The sequence below is a fragment of the Pteropus vampyrus genome, unplaced genomic scaffold (genome assembly GCF_000151845.1).
Source record: "Pteropus vampyrus isolate Shadow unplaced genomic scaffold, Pvam_2.0 Scaffold2, whole genome shotgun sequence".
Classification (NCBI taxonomy): Eukaryota; Metazoa; Chordata; class Mammalia; order Chiroptera; family Pteropodidae; genus Pteropus; species Pteropus vampyrus.
The window spans coordinates 26,135,143-26,158,076 of NW_011888783.1; the positions used below are offsets into that span (position 1 = coordinate 26,135,143).

The 22,934-nt window shown below is 36.6% G+C and overlaps 1 pseudogene; it reads left to right on the forward strand.

Annotated features, from left to right (window-relative positions):
• Positions 1-22,500: 22,500 nt before the first annotated feature.
• On the forward strand, positions 22,501-22,617 carry LOC111739722 (annotated as a pseudogene).
• Positions 22,618-22,934: the final 317 nt, after the last annotated feature.

A 22,934-nucleotide genomic window follows, 5' to 3' on the forward strand; every position in this document is an offset into this window, starting at 1 on the left:
ATGCCATTTTTTTCAGCTCTAATGACTATGTCTCATTTTATTACATCTTTTATTTTTTTCTAATTAAGTTTACTGTGGTTCACAAATCCTGTGAAAATGGCAAGGTTATCCATTAAAGAGGGTTTCTTGACTTTCATTCCCTTAATAAGCATCTCTGGTCATGTTTTTGACTTCCTGAGAGAGTTGTTACATAGATTTCACATTATTTAGATGGAGAAAGAAGAGAACAACATGATCAATGAAATTAAGGCTTTTTGCACAATTAGGGGAAAAACATCCTTTGGCTGGCACAACTTCAATCTTTTTTTCACCAGCTGCTAAGTCATTTTCATATCCCTAGCTGCTTCCTCCAAGTGCAAACACACCTGTTCTCCCAGCTCAGTACCCATTTTGTGCTGGCTCCATGTGAGCAGGAGATGTGAGTGTTTTGATTTGCATCAAAGAGCTGAATAATCATCTCTTTATTCTGGGATGACAGTAGTCTTCTTTGGCAGAGGTAGGCAGCTGAGTAGTGGTCATCTTCAGAAATTTTCTCTTGAGACAGTGAGCGGGACAGTTTACTTAATAAACCATTTTAGGTATAACTGCAAGCTTGGATTTCTTTTTCTGGGCAACTTCTCACTCTATCAATCTGTGAAAACCCCTCTGGCCTGGCTGTGTCTTATACAATGGTCAGAGCTTAGTGTCTGGTGGCCAGTGCAGAAACAACCAAACTTGCACTTCCACATCTGCTGCAGATAAGTCATCAACAGATTGGGGGACTAGCAGCCAGTATGGCACCTCTTGCTCTGGCACTCAAGGAAGAAGCTCGAACTAATGCATAAAGGTTGCACACAGCTTATGGGTAAATGAGAGCAAAGCAAAAACGAGTGTCAGAGATGAGCTTAAGAAAAGTGAAAGGTAGAGCAATCAGTGTGCTGATTGGCAGTGATATTTGGCAAAAGGAGGGGCTATTCCCACCTCTGCTATTCCTATTATACTCCCATCAGGTGCGGATGATTTACATGGAATTCAGGAGTTTTAGTCCTCGGCATCCTTAATGCTTTTTACCACAAAATATTCAAGAGTGACTGACTCATTTTTTATTGGAAATTGCTTATAGGTCCCCAACCCCAACTGATATATGATAGTTTCCAAGATAATGGTGTTATTCTGAGGATGTCTTTCTATTGTTCCCATCTATATTTCTCCTGTCTGGTTAGTATAACACTTATCTTAATTAGTAAAATGCCATCCTGTCTGGTTCTCCCTTGCCATCAAGTCATTCAGTTCCCTACTCACTTCTTCACCTCTATCATATAGTTTAGTATTTTGCAACAGGAAAACTATAACATAGCACATTCTTCTCCTAACAGGGGAAAGTGAAACTCGCTACAGCAATGCTAATTAAGCAGAGTTTAACATTAGCTTTAATTTAAAGCAGCCATCCTGAGACTTCCTAACATATACTCAGGGCTTCATAAAATATGGAGCCACATTTCCTCTCAATTAGCTTCTATTTATTTGGGAACAACACCAAGCAGCAATGAACAGGCGCAACCTGTTCCTTTCTCTCTTATTCCACCCATCAGCAACCTGCTTCATCATCAGCATCCTTTAGGTGGCTGGGTTAAACCACCTTGGGGCCAAATAAAGTGTCTTGCTAGGCATCTCTCTCTCAAATCTTAGATTTATTTTTCAGTTTAAAGTTGCATCATGGGAGTGAGTTGACTATTGAAATGACTCGTATTAAAAGAAAGAGTAAATAACACTAAAAATGGAATTGGTTTGGCCAGAGGTGATTTTAAGCAGAAAGAGAGTTTGTGGTAGAGGCTGCTGGGCATAAGACTGGGATTACGTTGGGTCTACGAATCAGGCTGTTTTTTAAAAACCTTTGCATCCCTGCTGTCACATCTCCACCTGCCAGATCTAACTCTTCACCCTTTCTTCTTCTTTTCTTGTTTCTGCGTGGCCAGTGCCTGCATTACTGAGTCTTTCTGATCACCCTTTGTGAGAACTGTAAATGACTGATGTATCTGTGGCCAGTAGTTAATGCTACTCCATTAGTTTAGTTTTAAGTATTCATGTTGGATCTCCCAAATAAGTATTTTAGTATTAGTAGAACTTAAAATTTTTTTCAAACATCAAACACCAAAAAAAGAGTGTTTTAAACAAAAGAAAAATAACTCATAATTCATCCACTCACATACATTAAATCCTAGCACATCCACAACTGTTTAATGCAACTGTGTCAATTTTTTCTGCTGATAAGACCTCCATGTATTTACGAAGGCACAGGAGTAATACATTTTAAATTGCCTGGGTAAGGTGATCTTCACAAAATCAGCCCAACAGAGAAGCCTTCTGTTTTTTATTTTTCTTTCTTGTTATGTAGATTAGAGCTAGAATTTTAATAAATTAGAAAGGTGGGAAGAGGAAAAAAATTCCATGGGAAGTATCAATAATATCAAACGTCTTCTAGACCCCATCTGTTGCATAGTCTATTAGCGAAGAAATTGCAAAGAGCCCTAATAATAGTACTTGTGATTTAAATAGTACCTTTCAAACAAAGAGCTTTACCATCATTAATCATATCTGTCTTTAGAACATCCTTATAGGGTGAGTGTCTGGGACAGATATTATTATCTATGTTTTACAAATAAAAACACCACAACACAGAGTTTAGTGATTTAAGCAAGGTCATGCTTTTAGCTGAAGTGGATATAGGATACGTACCAAGTGGTTTAACTTCGTAGCACATACATTGTTCAGATCTATGCAGACCCAGACCCAGATATAATGGAATGACCTGAATAACACTCTCTGTAAGCTAAATGTGGGCAAAGATCAGATACTCTGCTTAAGGGAAGGCTGGTTGCATATGTGGTAATGGGTGTTCTTTGTAACACAATAAATGTCCTTTACCTGAGTGAAAAGAAGGAACTTTCTCTAGCACAAATTTGTTCATTTGATAGAAATATGTGTTTATCATAGCTTGAGTTGTTGTTGTTGTGTGTGTGTGTGTTTAGGTGCAGAATTTTTGATATGCTGGTCCAATCTGGGCTACTGTTATTAGAAAAAAATAAGACAAAAAGCAGCAGTAAATTTGGTCAGAAATAAATATGTAACAAAGTTCTGTCAGTCTTGGATGTACTCTAGCAGAGTTCCTTGGGGGTATGCATGTGGGTGTCATCTTCCATTAACAGTAAATATTCCTTGTTGGAGATCAAAGTAGACTTGCCTATGGGCAAGACCTTGCTTCACAGGAAAAATGATAGAGAGAACACCAGCTCTTTTAATATTTAAGAAACATTTACTATTTCAGAGAAGAAGGGCAAGTATCACATTAAAAAATATTCTCTAGATTTCTTAGTTTTTTCATTTTATAGCTCTGGAAGGAAGTATTTAATAGATTTAGTCAGTTCATCCAATCAACAAACATTAATTAAGCTCCTACTAAGTGTCAGATCTTTATGTAGGTGCAGGTAACAGAGCATTGAACAACATATCCAAGGTCTGCATGGAACTGACTTCAAGAAGAGGGACAGAGAATAAATAGGAGTGGGGACTGCAGAAAATAAACACATAGAAAACCAAACAAAGAAATAAGACAGAGATTTTTAAAAAGTGCTCTGAAGGAAGTAGCACCTACACTGTTCAGATCTATGCAGACCCAGACCCAGATATAAGTAGGGTAAGGCTTGGTACACACACACACACACACACACACACACACACACACACACACACACACACACACAGAAAGAGAGAGAGAGAGAAGGAGGGAAGGAGAGAGAGTAGAAGAGGCCCCTTTGGACAAGGTGGTCAGAGAAGACTTTTTCTAAGAGAATGGAAGACACTTAATATAATATCTGTTATTTATGTGTTGCTTACTCTCTACTGGTTCCCTTAAGCAGTAAAAGTAGAACAATATTTTATTATTGATTCCTTTGGAATAAAGCTTGCTACATAACACACATCTTGTTTTTCATAGACCAGTGGTTCTCAGGATACCTTTGAACTCTTAATAACTGTTGGGGATCCCAAAGAGCTTTGGTTATATTAATATTTGCCATATTAGCAATTAGTGAAATTTAAATATATTTATTAATTTTTTTTAAAAAACGTGATGTTTATTATTATTAACATAGGTAATATAATTTGTGTTATATATTACACATTCACATATAGATATAATTATTTTTTAAATCAAAAACATTCGTGAGGAGAGTGATATTGTTTTACACTTTTGCAAATCTCCATCTTTTTTTGGCTGAATGGAAGACAGCTGGATTCGCATGTTTGCTACTGCATTCAATCTGTTGTGAAATTTTGTTTTGGTTGAAGTGTATATTTTAAAAAATCCAGCCTGACACAGCTTTGTAGTTGGAAAAGGGGAGACCTCTAAGAATCCACTGTCACAGAGTAGCTTTTAGTTCAGTGTGTCTATATTACGAATCCAAGAAAAGTGAAAACTATTCATGGGAATTAGATACCTGGTGATCCTAACCATCCTCACGTTTATTACTTTCATGGAGGTTATATCTCTCATTGTTATGAACATGCATGGGGTTAAAGCTCAGGTAGCAATAAAACTCAAATCTGACTTCCAGTAACTTATTCCTTCTTGAGCAATTTACAAAGTGACTTTTAAATCTCTGAACACAGAAAATGAAGCAGCTGTAAAATTTAACATGCTAAAACTCATATTTTCACTTTATTTTCTACAACTGTTTTCACTGTATTCTGGAGACCACATTGATGGCAGAATTCACTGGCCATGTCAATAACACATACTTCATCTCTGCAAGTTCAAAACAGTCTTTTCAGCAATTACTCAGTTTTTCAGGATCTCTTCCCAGAAGTGAATTAAGGGTATCTTATGTTTCAGGACCCTCACTTGCCTGGGACCCTTTAAAGTTCCTGGGAGGGGTTCTAGAAATTTTCTATTTTAATTTTGTGTTCTTTTTTCCTAAAGATGAGCCCTTAAATTGTATAAGCTTCAGGTATTGCAAAATCTGGATTTCTTCCTCCCTTCCCCTTCTCAAGGGTCCTTCTCTTTCTTCTTTCCTCTTTTCAAAATGACATCTAGGTGAGAGGAAATGCTGATTATCCTTTTCGCAATGGGAGAGGGATGACTGCCCTTGTGCTGTACTTTGGATTGTTGCTGAATGAGCTGCTGAAGTGCCCTTGCCCTGGTAACTATGAAGTAACACCTTTCTTTGCTGGCTTGGCCCTCACATAGTTACAGTGAGAAATACCTGAGGTCTGGCTGTAATCCCTGGCTTAATAGTGGCTCCATTATAGTCTCTTCATCCATGATCTCGGTGAACTTCTCACGAGCTTGACAGCAAACATCCTGACCAATCTCTGTGACCTCCCTAGACACGTGCTTGCCCTAAGGAACAAGGTACTCTCCTAGGCCCGTCTTGTCTAGTTATTTCTCTTCTATTGCTCAGGTGCCATGTTGGGCAAGGCCCCATGTGACTATGGGGCTTCTCTGAGAGGCTTATAACCTGTCCAGGAGAAATGCTCCTGCTCGGGAAACCTGCTCTCCTCAACCAATTTGAGTGTGTCAACCACACAGCCCATGTATAGTTTAACGCTGAGAAAGAGAGAAGTGAGCACATTTGATCTGATCCCTTGCTCTCTTCTTCTTTCTCTCCCCCTCCTTCTTCCTTTTTTAAAAACCATCTTAACCATTTTTGAAGTGTACAGTTCAGTAGTGTTAACAGATTGCCAGAAATTTTTCATCTAGCAAATCTGAAACCCCGTACCCATAAATAGCAACTCCCCTTTTCCTGTGCCCTAACCCCTTAGCAACCACCATTCTACTTTCTGTCTCTATAAATTTGACTACTCTAGTTACTTCATATAAATGTAAGTATACAATATGCAGCTTTCTGTTACTGCCTTATTTTACTCAGCATAATGTCCTCAAGGTTCATCCACATTGTGGCATGTGGCAGGATTTCTTTCCTTTTTAAGGCTGAAGGATACTCCATTGTGTGTATAGACCACATTTTCTTTATCTAATCGTCTGTGTTAGACAGTTAGGTTCTTCCTCTTCTTGGCTATTGTGAATAGTGCTGCTATGAATATGGGTGCACAAATGTCTCTTTGAGACCCTGCTTGCGATTCTTTTGGATATATAGCCAGAGATGAGGTCACTGGATCACATTTTTAATTTTTTGAGGAACCTCTATATTGTTCTCCATAAATTTGCATCATTTTACAATTGCACCAATAGTGCACAAGAAAGAGTTCCAATTTCTCCATTTTCTTGCCAACATTTGTTATTTTTCTATTTTTTTTCTTTCTTTTTATAGTAGCCGCCCGAATGGGTGTGAGGTGATATCTCACTATGGTCCTGATTTACATTTCTCTGATGATTAGTGATGCTGTGCATCTTTTCACATGCATGTTGGCCATTCATATATCGTCTTTGAAAAATGTCTATTCTAGTCCTTCCCTCATTTTTCTTTTCTTCTTTTTGTAGACATCTTCTCTCACCTGGTAGAAGAAGTCTCACTTTCCTGGGTCAAGAAATTCTCATTGCGAACAGTTTTACCTCCTCTATACTATGATTCTTGGAAAAGAATATTCAATACAATATCTTTGGTCTTGATCATTTCAAATTATCTTGTTCCCTATTGCTGGAGTGTTGTTATTACAGAACATTATTTTAACAGTTACTTACTGTTTAAAACTTTTAGATGGCTCTCCTTGCCTACAATAAAAAGTCTAGATTCCTGAGTGCAGAATATTAGGTTATTTACCATCTGAGTTTTGATTACTGGTTTGCATCTCTACCATACCCTGAACAATTCTTTCCCTTTTAGTATTGAATTGCTTCTCCTCTTATAGTAAACCTCTTGAGGGCAGAGTTCTGTATTAGTCATCTTTGCATCTTTATATCTCACGTAGTGTCTGATACAAGTTCTTAATAAATATATGTTGACATGAAGGTAAATAAACACTCTTAATTTTCTGTTTTATTATTTTGAATTTTATTACATTGTTTTTATCCCTTAAATTAGAATACATATGTATATAACTAAATTAGCTTTTCCTAAAATAGAAGTATATCCCATTAAGAAAAATTAGTATAGGGATATATATTAGTATAGGGATATATAGTTTGAGTTAGTTCTGCCATCTTAAAAATCAACACTGAAAATAAGATTCAGAGAGTAAAAAGAAATTAAACCCATATCCATAAGAAAATTTCAATCTGCTAACAATTTCATAGCAGAGTTCTAATAAAATGTCTTAAACAGCAAGGAATTATTCCACATTTAATTTTATCCCTACACATCCCCTGCTGTTTTCACTTCAATTTCTTCTTTTCTTAGCTTATGATCGAGAGGTTTAATCATTTAAGGCATTAAGATTTTGACACTTAAGAGACATTCTTTCTTCTCATTTTACCATGACTTTGTATGCTGAACCAAATATGACAGAATCAAATAATGCATCCTGTACTATGTTTTCAAAGTTATTTGTTTATCTGTCTTTGATCTCAGTTTCACCCCTCTTCATGGTTGACCTTCAGAAAGCATTTTCAGGCTGAGGTTGAAATAGCCCTTTCAGCTGTACTTCACATGTTCTTCCCCAAAATGTTCCTGTGCCTCCAGTATTTACCTGGCAGGGGAATGGGTCTGATCTCTTCCATATAACTGTACAAAATTCTACACAACTGTAAGGTTGTTTTATTTTTCTGTTTCTGCTCTACATCTGTGCCTTTGACAGCTGGCTCATGATGTGCCTGAGAATTGATGGCAGATGTTTATGTCACCAGCAGTACCTTAGGACTCAGTTTGAAAACTGACATGATCCCTTGGCAGCTATGGATGGATGTTTCTCACATTTTCTTTCTTTATTGCATTTCTTCCTGCTTCATTATATGTTTTACCAAATCATGATTATCTGTCTGTCTGTCTATCTATCTATCTATCTATCTATCTATCTATCTATCTATCTATCTATCTATCATCTATCTATAATCTATTATTTGTTTATTTTTAAGCTTCCTCTACACTCTAAAATGGTTTTCAGAACTTGAGCATGGTCTTAGATTTGGGGAATCTGGGATCTTTGCAGATTCTAATCCTAATTGAATAAAGTTGAGTAAGTCATTTGACAGAAGTCTGTTTCTTTATCTATCATATGGGTTTATTATCACCTGACAAAGGATTTCTTTAAAATTTCAAAGAGACTATTTGTGAGCAAGTGCTTTGAAAGGTATAAGGTGTTGAACAGTTTTGACTTGGTATTATAATGACGTATTTTTTTCATCTATGGCTATCAAATTTCTGTTGGAAATTATGTGGATGAATCTTTGTTATGTTATAATAACCTAATTCAGCCAAACATCTGGTCAAATCCATTGTAATGTTATTTTGACTGAATTGATTAATAAGTCTGTGTAGAGAAAGTCCAAAATAGCCTGGAAATTTAACTTTGCTATTTAACAAAGAAGTTTCCTGTTTGTCTTGTTAATGACACCTGTATGACTCACTTCTGAGACAGATGTTGTATTTCATCATTTCATAACATGTCATTTCTGCACACCGACTTTCTTTTCATAATTCTTGAAGCAAAATCTATTTCATCCATCACCAGGATATTGTTGGTGACAGCTGCAACACCTGAATAGGTAGCTTTAGCTTTCACGTGGATGTAGAGATGGAAAAATTTCTCAGAATGGAGCCAGCAGGGAATGAAACATATGGCAGGAAGTAGAAGAAGTGAAGACTCGTTTCTATAACAAACCTCTGCGAGTTTTGACAAGGCTCTCTGATATACTGTCAAACCACCCGAGGGCTGAAAGGCAGGTAACTCTTCTCTGTCTCTATTCTGAACACAAAGACTTGCCTGAGGAAAGAACTTTCTTACATTGTAATCCAAAAGAAAAAAAAAGAAAAAAAAAAAAGAAAAAAATACTGTTGGGAGGCAGTGAGTTCTTCCCACTAAATATAATAAAGAAATGGTTTTGTAATCCTAGTTCCTCATCAGATTCGTGGTAGAGATGCTTAGGACTCCCCCACCCCCAACCCCACCTCCGCCCTTGGATATTTTAATTCCTTAGATCAGGGATGGGGCTTACATATATTTGTAGGAAGCTTTTCTGGTGTTTCTGATGTGCAAAAAGCTAGGCAGAAATGTATTGGAGACTTTAATTACCTAATGGATGATTGTATTAGAAGATGAACTTTAAGGCCCCACCAATGTTGAGCTTATATGAGTGTATGAAGAGAAATCTTCATTTGCAGGGGTCAAAATCTGAAATGTATACAGGGACTAATAGGTAAGATGAATGCGTGATGTGGATCTGTGAAATATAATAGGTAGTGGTGGGGATTGTGGCCAATTAAAGAGTGAAGTTCTACTGAAAGTCATCTCAGTTAAGGAAACATATTTGTGGACAGATTTGGCCCTTGGATCTACAATTTCACCTGCGCATAAAGCCTTCTGGGGGTGGAAGGTGTTGGGGAGATGTATCTGCCTGGAGTTTTCTTCATTGTGAAATACTCAGTACTATTTTCTTTTTGAGGTTTTTTAAACCAATGTTAAAACATTTAATGTAGGAGATATATCTTGTAGATTGCCTTTTATAAAGAAGGACAGGAATATGATTAAAATGGATTCATTTTTTTTCTCTCGTTGTATCCCCCAGCTTATCCCATATGATGACATGTTTAGTACAAGTTTCAGTTAAATGCGGATAAGCAGAGTATGGGGAATTTGACGTTTGATTTATCTTAATCCTGTAGGATAATGGTAAGAAAATCTCAATAAAGTAAGAGAAATTTCAATAAATAAGAAGCACTTTGAGAAGATTTAAGGAACTATTTTAAAGATAGAAGTATTTTAGGGGCATCTGCTGAAAACGTTGCCTAAGTGTTTTTTTTTTTTTTTTTTTTTCACTTTGGGGCAATGAAATTTTATGAGTCACTAAATACATATTTTGACATCTGGCTTCACTGCTTTATTTTTTCTTGAATGCTGTAAATTCTCATCATAAGAGTTTCCTTCTTGTCAGTCTTTTGATATTACACTTTCAATCATTTTCTTGGTGATCTGTGGATGGTTGTACCTAAATTCCTTAGGTCTCAGTTTTCTATGAATTCTCTAGGATAGGGTAAGGCAGGAGGGCCAGAGATAGACATGCTAAATTTTATTTGAGGATGGGCTACATTTTAGTTCTCTTTAAATGTGTAATTTTTATCCTTTTGCCTGTTTTGTTTGTTAACATAAATTCTTATATCTAGCATTATTTAGACATGATTTCTTATAGATTCGAAAATTTTCTTCCTTTGGAACTTCATTCTGACACTTCTAGTTTTAATTACAGCTTCTAGTTTTAATTACAGCTACCAGTCTTATCCATGTGAGATCTGAGATGTTTTAATTTTGAATTTGTCAATTTTGTTTTGTAGAAAAATTAATTTTACATTGACATAAGGTAATATAGGCTCTTTTCATGAGTAAATTTTAAAATTCTAAACTGGATATTTATGATCAAAAAAAGAGTTTTTGTTTTTATAATTGAGGAAGTATGTCTATCCTTTTTGATATATGGAATCCTGGTTCTGTATTTGAAGACTTATGGTTTGACCTATGAAATTTTATATTGAGGGCTAGACGATAAAGAGCTATTGACAGTACCACATTAAAACTGGTTGCCTAGAGATGGTGTATCTTTTTTTCTCTTATCTTCCACTTCTCAAATTGTATAGATTCCTTCAATATTATCTCAAAGAATTTTGTTAATAACCAATCATCTTCATGAAGTGAAGGACCTATGAAGAGGTAATCATTAGATAATCTTGTGAGAAGGTACACAAGGAAGGTACTGGGGTGAATTTGCAATCACGTGTGCTGGGAAATTTAGTATAATGTGAAGTCCCAGCTCTCTAATAACCATTTTGTTTATTGAAGCCGAGAAAATGTGGTGGAATCCTTACATATGTATGTATGCTTTTAGGAAATTAGCTCAGAGTTTCTTAGGAAAATTCTAACATCTGAGATGTCACCAATGAGACTTGGTAGGTCATATTACTTCCCTAATTCATATTGTCTAACCACAGGCATTGCTGCCAGAGTGTGAAAGAATGCATTTGGGGCAGGTTTCTTTTTGCATTTGCCAGTAACAGTTCTGGGGGTGTCTAGAAGCACAGAGTTAATTGCTAAAGCAAACTACAAGAATTCTGAGGACTATATAAAGTTCTTAGGCCTTCAGTAAGAACTTTGGAATGGGGAATCACCTTGAGTTGCTACCTTTTCTCAATAACTCTGATTTCTAGTTGAGAACAACTGTGGAACAGCTTTCAGTTTTCGTTTTGTTTTGCTTTCACTTTTGACCTTGGAATCGATGAGGAAGGTTTTGCTAGCCATGGATAGGATCCTAATGGCCAGGTATCATTACTAGCTGCTTTGGGGTGGTAGACATTCAACCCATTTGCCTGAGGGTAAATGACAATTTTTGTTTTCCTGTCTTTCTTAAGGAGAACTGCTTCATGAAGTAGCCTAACTTTGGCCAGTGCTAGAATTTAATAAAATCGAGGTCCAACTTTGAGGGGCAATGCTTGAGCTACCTGAAGTAAGTTATATTTCTTTGTTTCATGGGTTGCCTCCACGCCACTCACTGATTTTTATTCTCACTAACATATGTTAATCCTATAAAATTTGATTAAAATATTACGATATGTTTTTATTTTATTATCTTTTGCATCTGAGCGTGGCTTACCCAGATAGCCACATCACAATGAGCACATTATTGATTATTCATGAAAATACCCTGGGCATTGTAATTATTAGTTTTTCTTCAACCCGAATAGGCTTAGTCATATAACTGAAAAGATTAATAGGAGCAGGGGCAGCAAATGAAGAAACAGGGAAGGCCAACTTGCAAATCTGATTAAAATGTCTAGTATATTGAAATTGAGGAGAAGATGTAAAATTAAGAAAGTTACAAGCAGGAAATGGCAAACACCAGCTGAGGCGATAGGGAATGCCATATGTTATATGTTCTTCGTGCTTTTTTTTTTCTCTTGCTTTTTTCAAAAAGACTATATATAAAACACACACTTTATATATATATACATGCATACATTACCCTGGCACTTGTATCATTAAGGATCTCCTTGGAAAAGCAAGTTGATATATTTATTTTTTTGAATAAAAAATCCAAAGTTATTTTATGCAGCATCAGGTTTGCATTTATACCAGTAATCCTATGACTCTGTTCATTGTTAAAGATTTAAAATTCTAGTCAGTTTTCTTTCGGTTTTCTTGTTGGATTTTATCTGTCCAAGTTCTGAGCTAGGCTGTCTCTTTGTGTTTCTGTTGATGAGGATCCAAGGAATACTTTTGGAGCCTGTTCCCATTTATTCTTCCCACAATATTTGTTTAACACGGGATAAACAACTGATCACAAAGGATAAACAATGATAAAATATTCTTAATCTTATTGTATAAGGGCCATGCAAATCTGGGCAGCATTTATCACATGAAGGCAAATGTGAATTTTATTTTATTTTATAATGTGGAATATGTTTTAGATGTCAAAAATGAATTCTCCCTTTTATGTTCCCTATTCAGATTTATTTTAAAATTTTTACATTCCCACCTCCCTGCATTTCACTGTTCAGAACCTGTCTGCATATTTCTATTTTTTCATTGTATTCTGCTATAAACAACAATCAATAAAGTATCTAATAAAAAGTCTAGAATTTCCAATTGTTGAGAAAATCAACAGCTTCCCCAAAAGACCAGCTATTCATCCTATTGGCTCATCTACATTTCTCTAGGCCTTAGATATCTTTGACCTCCCTAGTTTGCCTTCTAGATGGCAGTAGCAACTGATTTCCCTCCACATGTTCTGTATTCATAATTCCATAGAGCTTATCTTTTTAAAAAAATCTCTTAACCCTGATTAACAATTTATTATCAGTTCACAGATTTGACAAAATTTACCTCAAGAATGCTCTTCTTCCCCATTACAAAAGAAATGGCAATGATGTTTTCTATTTTAGAAAGGAGCCCACGACTTAAATGACTTGGCCTTATTCCATGTCTTGGTGCTCTGTTCTTCTGGAACCTGTGGTGACTGTTCTCCTTTTGGGGAGACAATGGAAAAGGGCTCTGTTGAAACAAGTATGTTTCATTAGCATCACACGCTTCATTCTGGATGCGCCATTCTCTGCTGGAGACCCATTTGCTAGAAAGAAAGGGTTCCTAGTTCAGTCAAAACTTGGCAGTGACCTAGCATGTCAGTTTATACTAAAAAGACTGCAACAAAGTCTCTTAAAATATTTTCTAGACAATAATGACTTTACAGTTACCTAGAACAACATTTGTAAAGGGAATTTACTGGTATGGATACAAACATTGTAATAATTTCTAATTCAGAAAGTCAAAAAGGTCTAAGACATGAAGAGTCCAAAGGATTAGGGATTATAAAATCCTATGTTTACAAAGACATCAGTAATCTTTGTATTATTTTTTTTTTAAGTTTGCTTTAATAGATTTCTCTTTCTCAAAGTCCTGAGTTACTAGATGTTTCAAGTTTCTCCTCCTCCTCCTCCTCCTCCTCTTCCTCTTCCTCTGCTTCTTTTTTAAATAAGTAGATTCTCTGCCTCTGTTTTAGTTGTTTGTTGTATTTCACAAATGATAGTCTAGGTCAGGGAAATGGAAGCTGGAAGTAGAGAAATAAAAAAAAAATCTTATTCTTTTTATATTACAAATGAAATATTAGTTATTAGTAAAAATCCCAGGATAATTTTACTGACAAATGTATCAGACCTAGCTAATTCTTTGTCTCCATCTTTACAAAGAGAGATTCAGAACAGCTGCCAGGAATCACTGTAATCTGTGGTTCTCAGGGAACAAGAAGAAAAATTGAAGGAAATAAAAACTATGCCAGGTCAAATGATTAAGAAATTACAACATTGTGACGTTCAAAAGAACTGTAGTATCAGAACAATTGAATGAGAAAATAAAAATTGCTGAGAGTAAAGCAGTCAGTGGGGTTTGAAAGTGGAGAGGTAAGAAAGAAAGAAACATTTTGGAAACGATGTAAGAAGAGAAGTGAAATAGAACCCTATTTCTTTCTGTCATTCTGTCTCCTCACTTCCTTCCTCCCCACCAAATTATCATGTTGAAGGTCAGTGAAACCAGTCAATCTGGACTGGTGGTTTCTCATGATGGTGTATACCAGTCATCCATGATGTCAGTATTCTTTAGTCAGAGCGATTTTGATAAATATGCTTAAGTAAGTACACATTCACTATTCAACTGAATCATTTGGTAGGCATCAGGGTAAAATGCCACATTTTTAACTATATCACTTGTCCTCTAAAAAAGTAAAGGTAGAGTTTTGTGCTTGTAAGTACTGATAAATGGTGTTTCTAATTTTTTTTTTACAATGATATTTGTATTCTGTATGATATTCAAATACCGAGTATTACAGGGATAGAAAGACAGATGAAAGGATAGGCAGGAAGGGTAAAAATAGAAGTATTTTACAATTTTGTAACATTTCCAGAGTACTGAAAAAAAAGCCTACTCTTTTTTTTTTTTTTTAATTTTGCTTTAATGGATTTCTCTTTGTTGTGCATGCTCCTAAACAGAACCATCCTTGAGTGGGATGTTACCTTATAGTAGGACTTCAGAGTTACTAGGAGAATCCTATTCCTTCTGAAATATTTTAGTTTCTTATTCTTTCAATCTCTATGGTTTAACTGTTCAGAATTGATTTAATTATACTGGGGAAGATAACATCTTGATCTTCTAACAGTGGAAACCAGAGTGAGTGGGTGGGAATTGACTTAGTTCAGTGAGATAAACCTGTTTGAATGTAATATAGTCTAAGCGTGAGGATAGAAGAGACAGCAATGTTCTAAGAGGACAGCTGAGCAGGGAGGTGGGAAATTGTTGTGTAGATACGAAAAGTTGTAACTTGCTATGAAGAGAACTAGTTAGCAGTTGAAATAACTTCCATTCTAGAATTGAACTGATAATTTACATAAATTGCTTTGAGGGGCTGGTTGAAGAATTTCATGTCATTCACACTTTAACTGAGAGTCATATACAAACAGGCTTATTTTCTATTTTAAAACAAAGAAAACAGAGGGCTCTGAAAGAGCACACTATAATTGTGACCTTGTGTGAAACCCAGAAATAGGCCATAATGCCATTTCTACCCACCCCTGAAGGAACTAAGTCATTCGATGAACTGGTTTCTAAAATTTCAAATAAATTACGAAAAATTCGGAAAATATAAAGAAAAAATTACATGTAGTTTTATTTCCTAAAGACAACTGCCGATAATATTTTAGAATATTTATTTCTAGTTTTTTTTTTAAAATTAACAATGTTTCTCATCACCTTATCAAGGACATAGACAGCCATTGCAGAAAGCTTAGACAATTCATAAAGGGTAAAGAGAAATATCACACCAAACCCTACTAGTTAGAGATGGCCACTGTGAGCATTTAAGTATATTTCCTTTCTGCATTTTTTTAAGTGTATATAATGTGATGTGGTACACCACTGGTTGACCTCAAAATTCATTCTGCTCTTCTTCCTGGATACACAATCATCCAACTAAAATCTACATTCCCCAGGTTCCCTTGAGGCAGAGTGTGGCCACATGGCAAACTTCCCACTAATGAGATGAACGGAAGTCTTATATTCAATTTTGAGCCATTTTCGGTAAGGTGATTGTGGGGGTCTATTTCTCTGTTTTATTCCCATTTACAGGACTTGATTGTTAGGAGGGAGCAGGAGTTACAAGCTAAGTGGGAAATGGCACACACACCCATCATAGCCTGAGTCCTGCCTATGTTTTTCATCTTAGAGAACATACATGCTCTTTGAGGACTCCGAAGGAGTACTCGGCAAAAGGAAGCCTGACGGTTTGTAACTTGGAAGTTAAGAGCAAATGATCTCTTGGATTTAATGGCCTTCCTTACAAACAAGCTGATAAGATTTAGGAGATTTTGGATTTATATATTAATATTTTTAGAAATACTTGATACATTATAAATACTCTGTAAATATTTTAATAAATATATTAGTTTTGTTATATATCTCTATATCATTAATTATTCTTTGAAAATATGCTCTTTAACTGTTATAAATGATTTATCATATGGATAAGCAGTTATTTATTGAACATTTTAGTTGTTTTTAATTTTATTAGAAATAATTTGGGGTAGATATAATTTTTTCTTTACTTTGACTTAATAATTTTGTACTTTGGATAAAATGCTAGAAGTGTAATTACTAGGTCAAAAGGCATCTGCATTTTAAAGATGCTTGAAATATTTTGGGGTTAATAAACTGCGACCACAAATGTGAGATGCTAGGCATGAATCTGTGAGTCTCTTCTCCAAAGATAAATTATACGTATGGCAGCAAAGGAAAGGATCATGTAACATTTGTACAAGGATCACGAAAAGTCCCTCATTATCAAGAAGTTATGCTTGTTGATGCTCTAATGTTTCCACTAGAGAATAGAGTGGGACTTTCAGTGCATTGAATAAATAAAAAAATTTGAGATTAATAACACCATGGATCTTGGCTTACATAAGTAAGACCCCTGCAATCGCACAATTTCTGCTTCAATGAAGGTGATAATAGGGGAAATAACTTCTCTCCATTTAAAGCAATTGACCACTTGCTACCTTGGAGGTTGGCTGTAGTCTGAGGTCAAAAGCTTCCCTGGTATTTATACCTAAAACCCAGAGTGGCTGTCCACAGTGGGCCTTAGGCTATGAAGTAGCCCATCGTCTACAGAGGCCTAGAAGTTGTGGGGTATTATTTGAATATTTTTTAGTGTTGTCTGTGTTAGGGAATAAGGGAGCATGGAAGCATTGGCTTAGAAATTCTGTTTTACTGTGATGAGAAAATCTAAGTAAAACTTAACTCAGTGTTGGGGAAGCAGCCCTAGTTCTGGTAGCTCATAACAACATTAGTGACTGTCTGGAGGCTTCCGTTTCACAGATAAAATCTATAGCCTAGGGAAGGCATTGCTGTTTCTATCATACAGATGTGCCATTAGCTCCTACTCTAAAAATTTTTTCCTTATTTTAGATTACAATTTGCAGAACCAAATTTGATGTGGATTTCGCAATGAGGTTTTCCAACCACACTTCACAAAAAATTATTTTTATTTTTTCTAAGAAGTCTTCTGGTTAGTAGGATTGTATTATTCTAATCACTGTAAATGCTATCCATAGTAGGAGAGAAGATGACTTTCTAGCAGGATTTCAAGTCCCAGGAAATGTACACCAGATTCACATAGCAGTGTGTAAGTCAAATTCTCCACTTTCTCCACTCCAACTTGGTTTATACCATTGTGACTCCATAGGATGACCATCTGTTTCCTCTTTGCTGTAGGAAGCAAGGCAATAACCTGGTTCCCTTGCCTTGGAAGTAAGAATAAGAATGTAGTTTCTCTTAACACTGTGGTCTTTGAATGGCAAACATAATCTTCATTGCTTGTCCTTTCTCATACTCGCTTGTGTTTCCCACAGCATTGCAGTGGCAGAAGCAATACATTCAGACTTACCTGCAGCCTGTAGTCTAGCCAAGAGCTGATTTCAATATAGCCTCCTCGTTTGCCAGCAATTGGAGGAGGAATTATATCACATGCTTGGACTGGCCAGTGGATTATTGGTCAGGTTCAATTCCGAGTGTTAGCCCTGCTGTTCTACAGAAACTATGTAAGGGAAACTAGTTACAGTCCATGGGTCAAGGTCTACAGTCTATATGATACCTCACTAGTAGGCTCTAATCTCTTATTTTCCATATCTCGTTGCATTCCTGTGGTCAGACATCATGCAAAATGATACTGAAGTTCATCTCAGTGTTGGGGTTGGGAAAGAACTAGGCAAATTATGAAACAAAAGAGTAATGATTGGGGAGGGGCCAGAAGTGAACAGCCACACCAAAAAATATATTTTAAAGTTATAGCAATTGAAAAAGTTTGAAACTAGACAGACCAATGGGATAGAAATGGAAGTCCAGAAGTAGACTCAAATGTGTAAGGAATTTAGTATGTTGGTATTTCAAATTAGAGGAGCAAATATCTATTATTCAGCAAAAATGTTGAGATTCTGGCTAGCCATCTAAAAAATATAAAGTTGTATCACTAATTTACTCTATAGCTGAAATAAATTGCAGGCAAATCAAATATTGAATGTAAAAACTGAAATTGTAAAAAATACTGGACAAAAACATGGGCAATAAAAAAATCTTGGAGCAGGGAGGGCTTTTGTAGGCATGACAAAATCATAAAGGAAAAGACATACATTTGATGAGCAAAAATTTAAGACTTCTAAATAGATTAAAACCCCACACTATTAAAAAATTAAGAGACAAATACTGGGAAAAATACTTTCAGCAATTGTGGCAAATAGGAACTCATTCCTTTAATACACAAAGAATGCTTACAAATCAATAAGAAAAAGATGCTCAATAGAAAAGTAGGCAATGGACATGAGCAGGGGAGAGTCACCTAGGACAGTAGAGGTAGGCAAAAAGCGGGTGGAAAAGAACTTTGAAATAGGTTGGTGGGACCTAAGGTGAAGTGACTGGACTTTTGGGAACCATATAGAGATTAGCAGAGTCACCACCATCAAGCACCTGAGTACTGCCAATCATAGATAGCAGGGACTCCCATGGCAGCTAGCCAGTATAGACTATCTGTCACCATCCAGAGAACACCACCCATAGCCTGTGCTGACAGACTGTTTGGCTGTTTCTATATTATTGTTCTGGCAAAGGTCTTGCATGGAAAGTTGCCTGCACATGGTATGTGGACTGTTCAGCAGTTATGCCCTTATCTGTGATCTGATACTTTGTCCGGCCCCATCTGATTGTCCCATGTGGTTTCCTCCCTCCTAGAAACGTAGTGCAAGGTCTTTGATATCCAGAAGGACACTGGAAGTCAGGAAAGGAAAGCTCAGCAGATGTACTTTGGCAGGCCTGGTCAGTGACACAGAACAGTCTTCTCACATATGGACTTATATATGCAAATATACTTTCTGTAACGATACACAAAAAGGGAACTGAAGTGGGGAGTTCCATTACATTTATTTTATGATGATTAATATCATTATTTTGTAATAAAAAGTGTTGAAATAAAGTTACAAAGAACCGCTCCACTATCTCCCAACAATTTCATTTTAATAAAGTTTAGAAACTGTCATAGCGATGTATATTATTTGTCATCAGATAGTCTTAATTATTCAATTGCCTTTAAGCCTTGGAGATGTTTCAAAATTACAGGGTTGAAGCCACCATACATACTTCATAAGATTGAAACCAGTATATGTTCTTCACAAAGTTGAATCCATCCTACATTTTTTAAGATCAGCTACATGGTAAATAAAAGGAACTATGTTGAGTGCCTTGCTCATAGGTCTACCTCTTACCAGTTAAATGATTCAGCCTCAGTTTCTTTATGTTTTAAGGGAGAATACAATAATAATACTTATTTCTATGGGTTGTATGAGGGTTAAAAGAGATAAATACAAAAGCGTTCTGTAAGATGTGAAGTGATGTTTAACTATTAATCCTTAATAACAAGGCCTTAGGAATCACACAAATGGGAGTTTGTTAGTATTCAGAGCAATAGTGTAGGAAGTTGTACTGTGACTCATCATATGACTTATTGGATGAATTACTGAGGGAAAAAGGAAAAGGTAGATGCTTGGTGTGAGCCAAGTCACGGTTTCTAGAGAGATCCAATGTCTAAAAACCCAGGGGTGACAGCTAGGGTAAACATCAAGTCTGGGACTAGAGTTTGGGTCCAGGTTGAAGTTATGGAATCAAGGCTTTGAGAACCGAGGTGTAAAGAGATCAAAGTGTAAGCTGATAAGGCAAAGCAGTCAGGAAGGTAATTTCCTTCATCACTGAGAAGTTTCCACTGCTGGGGGTCCCAGTGGCATAACATAAAAGCTGCTTCTAAAGGGACTGGCTCATACAACAAGGAACTAGTGTCTGAAGCATCTGTGTCTTTAGGTCTTTAGGTGTCTTTAGGAGCATGGCGTTGTAAGCCAGGCACACATCCTGGATGGGCAGCTTGGCTGAGCTGAGAGTTTGTGACTATAACTCCACTATGCAAAAGGCATCTAAGAGTACTCACTGGATCCTAGGTGAGGCACTGTATTTTCAGAGATGGCTTAAATGTGCAAACATCACAGGATGAGCTAGTGGAAAGATTTCAGGACTTCTGCATCTTTTTTCTTTTTAACTTAAAAGTATTGAAATAAAATATTAGTTTCCTCTGGTTCCTCCCCACTCCCCCCTCCCCAAAAGCTCAAGTTTGCATAGCATTTGCCAGTTTTCATGATATAAATAGCCCCAGCATTGGCAATTTCAAACTGCCAACGTGATACCACTGAATTTAGAGTTGGGAAGAGATGTACACAATCAGCGGTTGTGAATTGTTCCTAATAAACTCTAGCAATCCCTAGATGGACGTCAAAATCATTGTGTTGGGCCAAAGAAACCAGAGTACACACTGTATTGTTTCATTTATATGAAGATTGAGACATCGTGTTGCATATAACAGAGGTATGTTCTATCTGATTGCTGAGTAGTATTCCTCTGTATAAATATACCATGATATGTTTACCCATTTACTTGTTGATGAAGATTTTGCTTATTTCCAGTTTTGAGCTATTTTAAATAAACATTCTTGCACAAAAGTGCTATGAACATCAGGTTTGCATTTATACCAGTAATCCTACGACTCTGTTCATTGTTAAAGATTTAAAATTCTAGTCATTTATCTTGGGTAAATGCCTAAGAATGGAATTGCTGGGCCATAGCATAGGTATACATTTTACTTTATAAAAAACTCCACATCATTTTTAAGGTATTAACTATCTAAATTAAAAAAATAAAATAAGTGTGGAGCCAGGGATGTCCAGTGTCCTTTCCTTAGATTGTAGTTTCAATGCTACTGGTTACCCACCCTACCCAAGCTTAGAAGAGAGAAAGCCATGACAGTTTGTTCATTCAATCATTAGTTCATTCATTAGCTGAAAACTATATATTGAACACCTACTATGTGCCAGGCACTATGATATGCATATGGAATACAATGGTAAATAGCACATGGTTCCCGTCCTTAAAGAATTTATAGTCTAGTGAGTATCGAATTTCCATTGGACCCCTCAATTTCTGCCACATTTTTCATCTGTAAAAGGGGCAATGACAAAGCCACTTCATTGGCTACTGGGACAGAGAATTTCATGGAGACTGACTCCTAACCACAAAATTCAGTCATATTTGAGAACTGGCTAGAATAATGACTTGAAATTGCTTAAGGTCACTTTTGCTCTGTTTTATTTTCTGACTGGCAAACAGATGTGTGCTGAAATTTGGAGGTCTCAGCAGTCTGGGCAGAGTGAGGACCCCACAAGATCAAAGAAATGTGGATTCTCTGCCCCAATTTAGGATGGCATTATGGGATGACCTCATGACAGCACTTAAGGCTCCACTCTATTCCCATATAAAACCAAGTCTTGACCTACCGCAGTTATCTTCTTTTGTACTTTATTTCTTACTGTGTCACTGAACCTACTGAAAATTCCCATGCAGGAGACCCCATATGCTGTGGTTGAATTTGCCAACAGCAATATTTGTTCTACGCACCGCTTACTCTCTTGATGAAAATAGAGAGCATAGTGGATGTTATATCCTCCCTCTAGGCAGAGGCAAAAAGGTGGTGAGAAAATATCTCCCGAACACTCATGATGCTAGTCCAAAATTATCATCTCCATTTGAAGATGAAGAAACTGAGGCTAAGACCTGTCTGTGCTATACTACTTAGAGGACTTGAAGTAGGGTCTATATGGTTCCAAGACACATAGAGTTTATATACCTTTCTGACTCCTTGGTGGATAAAATATTGAGAGCTAGGAAGATGGGAAGTGTTGTGTTTCCTGGGAAATCTCATGGCTTACTGTTATGGGTTTGACCCTTTGGAATTCTTGTAATATTAGGCAAAATTGACTGGAAGTGGGGTTGACACTCAGAATTTTTTTCCTCATTAGGGGCCACTTACTAAAGGCTTGCCTGTAGTTTTTTTATTTTAGTTCTACCAGCAAAAAAAGACAAAACCTACATGCTTATTTGCCTACTTTACAAAACTGCTGAGGGCTGGCTCTTGCTATAGACTGCCAGCATGGAGATCCTAACTTGTGGGGATACCAATTATAAACGATTAAGACACGGTGCCTGGATTTGCTTCTGTAGGAAGTTCTGTGTGGACGCCTGTGTTTGAAGAGAGAGATTTGGGTAGTACGTATAGCATGGATAAAGGTTCCTTGGTATGAAAACTCTGCTTGAAGGCAGAGCTCACTGAGCTAGATTTTTCCACCAATGTGTTGAATAAAAAATCTGCGTGTGGATGTAGTTCCATAGTGCAGCGGTTAGCATGACTACTTTACATGCAGAAGGTCCTGGGTTTGTGCCCTAGTGGAGCAACAGTCCATGGTCTACGGCCATGCCACCCTGAACAAGCCTGATGTCTGACCTCGGAAGCTAAACAGGGTCGGGCCATTGTTAGTACTTGGATGGGAGACCACCTAGGAAGACCAGGTGCTGTAGGCATAAAATAAATAATAAAATAAATCTGTATGGTTTATTCTTTTCTTTTCCCCTTAAATAAAGCTTTACCCATAATCACAAAGCAGCTGGAGGAAAGAAAAAGACTCTGACGGTTTGAATGCAAACACTATTTTGAAAGCAAGTGATTGGCGGAACTTAACATTTTTCCATCAGAAACAAGTTCTAGTGTGAAGACAAACCTTGGAGAAGAGCGGCAAGTTTAAGTAGCATGGAGTAAAGGAGAAAAACCTACTTCTGTTTGGTCGGTTATAATTACTTGGTTCAGGTTGTTCTTTACACAGATTTTTTAAGATACTTTT